The 10,939-nt window shown below is 43.3% G+C and overlaps 1 long non-coding RNA gene across 4 annotated transcripts; it reads left to right on the top strand.

Moving 5' to 3' along the window:
• Positions 1 to 573: 573 nt before the first annotated feature.
• Positions 574 to 9,942, top strand: LOC117531205. 4 transcript variants are annotated; one of them, XR_004566553.1, is made up of 5 exons: positions 585 to 722; positions 6,035 to 6,190; positions 6,402 to 6,557; positions 8,824 to 8,870; positions 9,792 to 9,828. It is a non-coding gene; the product is annotated as an uncharacterized LOC117531205 (long non-coding RNA). The 4 variants fall into 4 exon arrangements; XR_004566552.1 differs by lacking the exons at positions 6,035 to 6,190; positions 9,792 to 9,828 and adding an exon at positions 9,924 to 9,942 and having other exon boundaries at positions 574 to 722; XR_004566550.1 differs by lacking the exon at positions 6,035 to 6,190 and having other exon boundaries at positions 574 to 722.
• Positions 9,943 to 10,939: the final 997 nt, after the last annotated feature.

The raw sequence follows: 10,939 nt of genomic DNA, 5'->3' as shown, positions 1-10,939 counted from the left end.
GAGATGATTGTGTCTCTGGGAAAACTGGCTTTTGAGCAGCTGCAGAAAGGGAACCTGATCTTCTGTGAAGAGAACCTGACAGAGTGTGGCATCAATATCAGAGCAGCCTCAGTGTACTCGGGAGTCTTCACACAGATCTTTAAAGAGGAGAGAGGACTCTACCAGGACAAGGTCTTCTGCTTTGTCCATTTGAGTCTTCAGGAGTTTCTGGCTGCTCTTTATGTCCATCTGACCTTCATCCAGTCTGGAGTCAACCTGCTGTCCAAAGAACAAACATCACCCAGAATGTCTGAGACGTCTGAAGGTGAACCTGAACTAACCTGTCTCCATCAGACTGCTCTGGACGAGGCCTTACAGAGTCCAAATGGACACCTGGAGTTGTTCCTGCGCTTCCTTCTGGGTCTTTCCCTGCAGACCAGTCAGACTCTCCTACGAGGCCTGATGACACAGAGAGACACCACTCGGCAACAGTCAGGAACATCACTAATTTGAACGGAGACTTAAGTTCTCTGATTTTAAAGTGAAAATCTTTCTTGTTTTGAATCGTCTCTGCAGGCTATCTGACTGTGATCTGTCAGAGAGAAGCTGTGAAGTTCTGTCTTCAGCTCTCAGTTCTCCAGTCTGACAGAACTGGACCTGAGTCAGAACCGGCTGCAGGATTCAGGAGTAAAGTTGCTGTCTGCTGGACTGGAGAGTCCACACTGTCACCTGGAGACTCTCAGGTCAGGATTTAGTTTCTGCTTGAAACGGTTCAAAACGTTTCTGAATTCGAAACTGTTTCATCAGATTCAGTTTCACATCAATAGTCAGATTTGTCGTCTGAACCAGAACTAAAGGATTTCAGTCTCTGCTGGAAACACGGCAGGGTGGGGCAGTGGGTATCACTTGTCTCACAGCAAGAAGAACTTAGGTTTGTCAGGTTTTGCCCCTGCTCGGTCCTCGTCCGTTATGTTTTGCTGTCAGTCTCTTTATTGATTTCTTTTTGTCTGCCTTTTTGATCTTCTGTTTATTTTGCTTTTGTCACAGCTGCTTGTTTTCTGTTCATCACACTTCAGCCACATCTTGAGTTCCATTCTGGTTTAGTTTAGTCTTTGATCTACCGTCTTTGATTTTTGTTCATCATTGCTTTTGTCACAGCTTATTTTCTGTTCATCATTCTTCAGCTACATCTTGAGTTCCGTTCTTCTTTAGTTTAGTTTTGATCCACTGTTTTTGATTGCTTGTGTCACCTAGTTTGTCAGGTTTCCCCCATTAGTCTTCAGTTATATTATTCATGTCAGTTCCCTTCTAGTTTCAGCTTTTGATTGTCTAATCCAATTCTGTTCAGGTTTAGTTTCTATGTAGTCTTTGGATATTTAGTCCAGTCATTTTATGGTTTGACCCAGAACAAATTGCAACAGAAATGATTTTGGTGGCATTTGAACTATGAAACTGTTTTATAAAACATACTAAAAGTCTAGAAAGATTAAAAAATCGGGAACACTCCCAAAATCCAAGATGGCCACCCGAAAACATGCAAAAATTTGGTTTTTCCAAAACAACTAAAAAAATATCAATATTTAAGCACATAAATGTATTGATGTTAAATATAAACTTGGGTATTGTGGACATTTTGACACCAAAATTAAGTCTCTATCTGTAACGGTTCTTGAGATACAGTCTATTTGTAGTTTTATATACACTCAAGGACGGCAATTTGGTTTGTGTCCTATTACGTTAAAAATATTGCAGTTAAGGCCCAGAAATGTATTGAAGTTGAATATAAACTTGTGTATTGTGGACATTTTAGCACCAAAAGAATGGCTGTAGCGCTTACAGTTTTAGAGATACAGCACATAAGCCATCTACACTTGGCTAAAAATTGAGAAATTATGTTGAAACCAAGTAACTGTTCTGAAATGTTCATTTAAAGAATGTAATAATAATATTCTTAGTGCTTGTCAGCTGCACTAACTTTTTTTTAATGAGAGATGTAATCACACACTCATTTTACAGTAAAACCAATGAAGCATGATAATAAAAGTTCAGGTGAAATCAGTATTGTGTACATCATGACACTTGAAATTTTACTTGTTCAAATTTCAGTCTCATCATCCTGGTTATCATTGAGTTGGCCTGCATTTGTACACCCTGTACCTCTGCAGTTGCTACACGCTGCTGAGCAATCTAAGTTAAGTTTGCGACATGTACATCACAGTGTACTACAGTCATTACTGCAGTTACATCTCACAGCATGCAGAAGAGAATCTGGTGCTGCTTGCAAGTCAGTCATGATTCGGACAACCTGACTATCAGAAACTTTCCATCCCTATTCTTGCAATGGCATGTTGTCACCTTCATCTTCACCTTTCCATTCCTGAACTTGCAAGTAAACTCTCAGACTATGAAAGTTGGCAGCTGCCGAAGTGGGTGGCAAACACTGTGGCTGCACATGAGTTGTCTTTGTTGCAACCTTATCACAAAAGCGCCTGTATCTGAGAGAATTGAGGCTTTCTTCAGGTTGTCCACACAGCAGTGGTGTCACCAGTGTGCCCTGGTTGTGCATTGACATCCACTCTATTATACATAATATATGAGTAACTTCTCTATTCATATTCCAGTGAAATATTGACTCAAAAAGATTATTATTACCTTCTTTAGATGAACATTTCAGAAATGGTACTTAGTTTTCAACATAACAATGCTCAATTTCATCAATTTTTGTCAAGTGTAGATGTATTTTTATACCATATCTCAAAAACTGTAATAGTTACAGCTATTTTTTTGGTGCCACAATGTCCACAATGCACAAGTTTATATTCAACTTCAATATATTTATGGGCCTTAACTGCAATATTTTTAACGTAATAGGACACAAACCAAATTGCCATCCTTGAGTGTAAACTACATATAGGCTGTATCTCAAGAACTGTTGCAGATAGAGACCTAATTTGGGTGTCAAAATGTCCACAATACCCAAGTTTATATTTAACATCAATACATTTACGTGCTTAAATATTGATATTTTTTTTGAGTTATTTTGGAAAAACTAATTTTTTGCACGTTTTCGGACGGCCATCTTGGATTTTGGGAGTGTTCCCGATTTTTTTTTTTTTTTTAATCTTTCTAGACTTTTAGTATGTTTTATAAAACAGTTTCAGGGTTCAAATGCCACCAAAATCATTTCTGTTGCAATTTGTTCCGGGTTGCCCCCCTTTTTTTTTCATAAAATGACTGGAAAAATTTTAGTATTGTCAGTCATGTCCATGTTGTCACTGCACTCCTCTGTCTCAGTTTTCATGCTTTCACATCCAGTTTCATTTGGATCACAGTTACATCCTCAGATCACTCCACTCTCTTGCCCATCACCTTCTCAGCTCTGTTGGCACGCCCAGTTTTGTTTGTCACCTCCTCGTCCACCTGTCAGAGCACTCTCTTGTCTCACATAGTTGCCTCTCCTCTCTGTTAGACCACGCCCTCCTCCTGCCTGCTCTCCACACCTGCTTCACTTCACATCCTAATTAACCCACAGTGTATTTAAGCTCTGCAAGTTTTCTTTTCCACTGCTTGCTCGTTGATATTGTTATCTTCGTTCTGGATCTTCACGTCAGTTTCTTGGCTCCCACATTTTGCTCAACCTCGCTTGTGTTCTGGATCTGGATTTTGTCTTTGCCCGTGTTACGTTGTTTTGCCGTTATCGAACCCCGCCCATTTTTGATGACGCCTCTGCTTATCACCTGCCTGTACCTCTGCAACGCTGACTGCCATGCTGTGTACCAGATCCTGCCTGAATTATCGATAAAGCCTTTTTTCTTATTCCACCACCTGCCTGTGTGTCTGCATTTTGCACCCTACCAGCTGCTGTGCCCTGCCTACCTGTGAATCATAACATGGTTCAATTCCCACCAAAGTCCAGGTCCAGTCTGTGTGGAGTTTCCATGTTGTCTCCGTGTCTGTGAGTTTATTCTTGACAATGAAAACAGGTTGGTTATCTTCATGCTTCTCTCACTGCCCTTGAGCAAGGTAGTGTGTGTAAACCTGCCCTGAGCCTGAATACTGAGTCAGTTAGTAGAATACGACTCAACCACTACTGCAGTAGTAACTAGAAGTAAGCAAGTAGTTTTTCCTCTTTTGGAAACCAGGTGATTGACCCTCATTATTATCCACATTGATTGATTGATTGACTGTTCAACTAACCCGTTCTGATGCTTCTCTCAAACTTCACTTTACATGAGCAAACATTCCCAGGAATTGAGTCCACGTCACTCCAGACAGCTCAGTCCACTCAGTTTGAATTTGACGTTTTACCTCCAGACATCATAAATGTTTTTTTGTTTGTTTTTTAAACTTTCAGCGATAATCTATTTCATTTTAACCATGTGGTCCAGGATGCTAAGCTAACATTAGCTTTTTCATCAGGACCCTGGAATCTGAACGAGAAAGAATCAGGGTTGTATCATCTGCAAACATTTGACAAAATATTCACATCAATCAAGGCCCCTTAACACACAAGTTGGGCGAATCAGGTCGAAACAGGCCGAATGGGTGAAACACGAAAAATTCTAGCCACAGTCCGGAGGGACAGACGGTCGGACAGCCGTGTATGGATGCAGTACGATCCTGCAGCGACAAACACAGTTTGAGCACAGTGAGAGGTGTGATACCACATTGTGCTGTCATAGCAACGGAAGCAATTAAATGTTGTGCAAATCTTCACAAATGGAAGAAAATGTGTGAAGGCAAAATAATGACCATAGAACATTATAAGAACAATGAATGTATTGTTTAAATGCCCATCGAAGTAAACAAGGAATTAATGAAAGTACACGAATGAGATAAAATGAAATAGACATCCCCCTCTCCCTATCACACACAGTGACCAGAGGTCAGGACAGCGAAGGTAACGGCTGCTGAGGGCCTCCTGCCTGGATCCACAATGAATTGATCTCCAGTAACAGATCAGGAATACTGACCCCTGTTTTATCATTCAGAAGTTCTAAATCCTAAAACCCAGGATGTCCTCGGTTTTATCCCCCCTTTGAAAATTGCCTGTGTGGCTTCAGACTGACTCGTGGTTGGATTGCTGCTACTCCAGCAACAAAAGCTCACACTCACATCTGCAGCTTCTTCCTGTCTTTATGTGCACCTTTTGTGATGCACATGCATGCATGCTGGCTGTGCTGTGCTCATGCACTTTGGACTTGTCAGAATAAAATGACCAGACTTTGTTGCATGGCTGATTTGCTGCAGAAATGGTGACACCAGGCCTCTGTTCTCATGTTTCCTCTTCATTGCACTTTGGATTCAGTGGGACAAACTGAGAGCTTGTGCGCTCCAACACACTGCTGCACAGCATGCGTTCAAATGGGAATAGTGGTGAGATTTTTAAGTGATCTGCCATGATCCACAGGAATCACTGATGTGGATGATTCTTGGCACTTTATGAAACAACAGGATGAGTCTGCTTTCAGTGGAGTCTTTTACGTGCTGACGCACTGTGAAGATAAAGGCAGAGATTTTACTGAGCTGTGCAGACACACAGTCACACAGTTCGTCTGTGTGTGTTTTTAGATTCTGAACTCCAAACTGTCCACATGCAGTCAGAACTTGCTGCTTGGTGCTTCTTGTCCAGTGGTGTGTCACATTTATCACAGTCTTGTTTGGTCATCAAGCTGTGTGCCGTCTCCTCCCAGGTTTTGGAGCAGACCGGGTGAAGTGAAGGCTGATGGCAAATGTTCTGAAATCAAAAGTATATTACAGCTTTAAGAAGGACCTGAGTAAAAGTAGAAACAGGTTTCCATCAGGAAGGTGAAAAGTTTTACGGTGGCCAGCAGCAGAATTCCAACCCCACAACCAACATTTATTAAACAGATTGACTTTTGAGACTTGATTTTCCAGCACATGACTGTAAACATCTAAATCCACTGAAGAATCATATTGGACTGAATAAAACACTTTGTGTCTAAAGCTGGTTTCTGGATCCTGTCTGAGGTGCAGAACACTCTGAACTTTTGTATGATGACACAAATCTGTTTCTTGTTGATTTTGTCTTCAGGCTGAGTTTGTGTGATCTGTCAGAGAAGCTGTGAAGTTTTCGGCTCTGTCCTCACGTCTGTGAACTGGACGTGAGTAACAACGATCTGCAGGATTCAGGAGTGAAGCTGCTGTCTGCTGGACTGGAGAGTCCACACTGTCACCTGGAGACTCTCAGGTCAGGACTCATCCATGTGTGCAGCAGCTCCATAAATCAGAGTGAAACTGCAGCTTTGCTCCCTGTCATGTTTGAGTGTTGATGGATCTCAATGTTTGGAACCACAGTCATGAGCTCATCCTGCAGCAGACATCAGTGTGTCCGTGCTTCTGCAAAGTGGGGACGTCCTGACACTGTCCTCACGTTGTGTCTGCTGGTTTGTTGTCTGCAGGCTGTCAGGCTGTCTGATCACACATGAAGGCTGTGCTTCTCTGGCCTCAGCTCTGACCTCCAACACCTCCCATCTGAGAGAGCTGGACCTGAGCTACAACCATCCAGGAGACTCAGTCAAGCTGCTGGATCCACACCGGACTCTGGACTCTCTCAGGTATGGACTGGGTCTGGTGGAGGAGCTCCGTGTGATCCCTGTGGACCTGAAAGACCGAGCTGACCTCAAACACCTCACACTGACAAACAGCGACTCAGCAAACTTTCTGTGCCGACTTATTGTTACCGTTTGACATGAACATGTGACAGAGATCCAGCTGAAGGTCAGCTGACCTCAAACATAATGTGTGTGTATGTTCTGCTTACGTGTTTGAGTAAATCATTTGTTAGTCATTCAGACATTCTCCAGCTGAAGGTCAGCTGACCTCAAACATTGTGTGTGTGTGTGTGTGTGTGTGTGTGTGTTCTGCTCACGTGTTTGAGGAAATCATTTGTTAGTCATTCATACATTCTCGTGCAAAGACAAACAAAAACAGTCGTCGATCATTTTCACTGTCAGACTGTTCAGAGTCACATGTTTCAAAGAGGAACAGAGACAAAAAGCTTCATTCATTTCTCTGAAGCAGGAGTCACCAACCTGCTCCTGCAGCCACAGCTGATGAGTTCAGAAAAGATTCTTCATGGAACATCTCTGAGCTCCAACAAAACTTTTTAGGGTGAAGAATTCAGAGTTTGAGGTTTGTGTCTCCAAATTCCTGCAGTTTTTCAGCTTCTGGACTATTAAAGGTTCACTTGTTCTGGATGATAGAAAATTTTAAAGTACCATCAGTGGTTCTGCAGTAAATCATTAGTTTCACAGCCAGTTTTCTGTGGAGATGAACATTTTCATGGAATTCATTTCCATCAATCCTTCAGAAATAGTTTGTTACTGTGGAGTAAATCTGTGTGCAGCAGGCAGCTCTCAAAAACTGAGCGACTGAGAGTGAGGGAAGCCACCAAGACACCCAGACAGCTCTGAAGGACTTACAGGCTTCTGTGGCTGTGATTGGAGAAACTGTGCAGAGTGAAAAATTTTTCTGAGACAGAAAATCTGATCTGGTCTGTCTGTGGACTCGTGGACACGCCATCTTACGAAGGGATCACTCACTAATACTACATGCTGATTGGTCCAAATCAATGTGGACATCATTCTGCACCAACTGGAACGGAAAAGCTGTTGTGAAAGTGTAGTGACACGGACCCACAACAGGGGGCGCAAATGAACGGTCAATAGATGAGCCAAAAAGTAACAATTTAATGTTGTGAAATGTGCACAACAAATATACAGACAATCTCAGAATATGAGTACAGTCAAATTACAAAGGTGACGTGTGGGCAGGCTCAAGGATAGAAGACGTCTGTCCTGAGAAGGGTCAGAACCACACGATTTCTGCCACCACCGAACCTGGTGAATACTAGAGCCACCAAGTCCCGAATTCCCAGGTGATCACCGTCTCCGACTGTCGGATCTGGTACTGCTGGCGAGAACAAAGACAGTCAAGTGTGGGTGTGTGTACACCCAGTAACAACAACGGTGGGAATGCCACCTCCACCTCTCACTCAAAAATTGCAGAGTACTGTAGATTCCTCAGGGGAAAAGAGTGCCTTCAGCGCTCTCACAGCTTTCACCGACAGAGGTACTGGTACTCCTGCAAACACTCACAATATACAAATGTTGCAATCACAAACGGCTGAGGATATTACCTTCAATGAAGTACGATATCTCGGCGATGAGGTGGAGATGACGTCTGGGTTTTATGGAGTGAGGTGATGAAGAATGAGTGACAGCTGTCAGGAAGTAATGAGTAAGAGCTGTCACTCCCGGCTGTGTCCGTGGCGGCAGCGCCCTCTCGTGCCTGAAGCCCGCACTTCAGGCAGGGCGCCCTCTGGTGGTGGGCCAGCAGTACCTCCTCTTCTGGCGGCCCACACAACAAAAGCACCAAATTTAAAACAGGATTTTTAAAATAAAAACTGCAGGAAATAAATTTTGCAAATATAAAACTTAAATTTTGTTTCTTTGAAACATGTAGTTTTAGTTCTGGAGGATCTGCAACAATATTAGGGGACATGTAACGCCTGCAGCTGATTGGCTGAACACACCTCACTTAATGAGCGGTGGGCGGAGCCTGGAGAATCAGGTGACCTCCAGCAGCAGGGTTGGTGAGCCCTGATTGGTTAAATCCACTTCAACAGATTTTCACCAGAATCATCAAACCTGAAAAAGCCAAAAGTTATTTGTTGCTGATCAGCACAGTTAGAGGTGATCAGTAATCAATGATCCATTTGAAGTGATGAGTGTGATAGAAGAGAAGTGTGTGGATGAGATCAATGTCATGATGTTTCCATGATTAAAGATCATGTGTTGCTCTGCCCCCTCCTCCTTTCAGGGTGGATCCTGGTGGAGTCCGATGGCTGAGACCAGGTCTGAGGAAGTGTAAGTGTCTTTGTACTTTGATCCATCTATTTCCATAGAAACCACCCTCTGTGACATCACTCATTCAAGTCCTACTGACACTGAAGCAGAGTTCAACATGAAGGCTGCTACAGACGATTGATTGATCAAATCAATTTTATTTATATAGCGCCAAATCACAACAAACAGATGCCCCAAGGCGCTTTATATTGTAAGGCAAAGCCATACAATAATTACGGAAAAACCCTAACGGTCAAAACGACCCCCTGTGAGCAAGCACTTGGCGACAGTGGGAAGGAAAAACTCCCTTTAACAGGAAGAAACCTCCAGCAGAACCAGGCTCAGGGAGGGGCAGTCTTCTGCTGGGACTGGTTGGGGCTGAGGGGAGAGAATCAGGAAAAAGACATGCTGTGGAGGAGAGCAGAGATCAATCACTAATGATTAAATGCAAAGTGGTGCATACAGAGCAAAAAGAGAAAGAAACACTCAGTGCATCATGGGAACCCCCCAGCAGTCTAAGTCTATAGCAGCATAACTAAGGGATGGTTCAGGGTCACTTCAGTTTTATCTGAGTTTAAAAGCAGGAAATTAGAGGTCATCCATGTCATTGATAACTCCGGCTGTGTTGTCATGTCGATCAGTGAACTGATCGATTGATAACTCCGACTGTCATTGTGTTGATCGATGAACCCATCGATTGATAACTCCGGCTGTGTTGTCATGTCCTTCGGTGAACTGATCGATTGATAACTGTGTCTTGTTCTGTTCTGTTAGATTTCTGTGAACTGATCAATTGACAACTGTGTCGTGTTGATCGATGACTCGATCGATTGATAGCTCCGGCTCTGTCTTCGTGTTGATTGGTGAACCAATCAATTGGTAACTGTCGTGTTCATCGATGAACTGATCGATTGATAAGTGTGTCATGTTCTGTTGTGACAGATTTCTGTGAACTCTCTCTGGATCCAAACTCAGCGAAAAGAAAACTCAAACTGTCCATAACAACACAAAGGTGGAACATGTGGACGAGGATCAATCATATCCTGATCATCCAGATTTTACCTTTGCCCTCAGGTCCTGTCTTCAACTGGTCTGACTGGTCGCTGTTACTGGGAGGCCGAGTGGAGAGGAGGCGTTGATATATCAGTGACTTACAGAAGAATCAGAAAGAAAGGAGACGGTGAGGACTGTGAGTTTGGACGTAATGATCAGTCCTGGACTCTGATCTGCTCCGATGGTCGTCGTTACTCTTTGTCACAATAACAGATTAACAAACCTTCCTCGCTACCCTTTGTCCACTCAGTCTCAGTGTTTGTGGACTGTCCTGCTGGCACTCTGTCCTTCTATGAAGTCTCCTCTGACTCTGTGATCCACATCCACACCTTCTGCTGCATGTTCCCTGAACCTCTGTGTGCTGGGTTCTGGTTTGGTTCCTCTGTGTCTCTGTGTGGACTATAGGACAGAGAGTCTCCTCCTGTGGACACAAACACTTGATCATAAGTGTTTGGACAGTAAATGTCCAGCTGGTTTGACTTTGATGTCTCAGTGGTTATAAACTAACATGATATTTGGCATCCCCTTCTGGCTGACGTATGATCCAGACACCGGCATGTTTTTGGTCTCAGTGACATTGTGCCTTTTAAAATGTACAACTAGCCTGTGCAGTGTTACCACACAGTCCAGACCAACATCTGGACGTCAGCAGAGCCCACACTGCCAAAACCCAGCTTGCTGAACTTGGACTTCTTCAAACAACTGAACAGAGTTAATTCCACCCGACAAGAGACAAATTATAGAGATTTTTCTGGATGTTGGTAGCCAGTTGCAGTGCTGTGGTATGTCTGGTGGTGGTGCAGTGTCTTGTGTTAAGATGTTTCAGCATCTTCACCAGAGGGATCACCTTTGAGCCTGATGCCCTTTTCTCCTCGGACAGCTCAACAGTTGCTGTTTTTAAATGGCTTCAAGATTACAAGACACTGTTCAATAGTAATGTACTCCTCAGCTGTGAAGGGAACAGTCTCAGATTGGGACTTTTTTTGGGGTCTTTTGGGACTCTGACGAGAGCGGTCGCATCTCCTCCACTCTCCCTT

The sequence above is a fragment of the Thalassophryne amazonica genome, chromosome 18, assembly GCF_902500255.1.
Source record: "Thalassophryne amazonica chromosome 18, fThaAma1.1, whole genome shotgun sequence".
In the NCBI taxonomy this organism is placed as follows: Eukaryota; Metazoa; Chordata; class Actinopteri; order Batrachoidiformes; family Batrachoididae; genus Thalassophryne; species Thalassophryne amazonica.
Note: the sequence above shows the minus strand (reverse complement) of the source record. Positions and strands in the feature narration are given on the sequence as shown.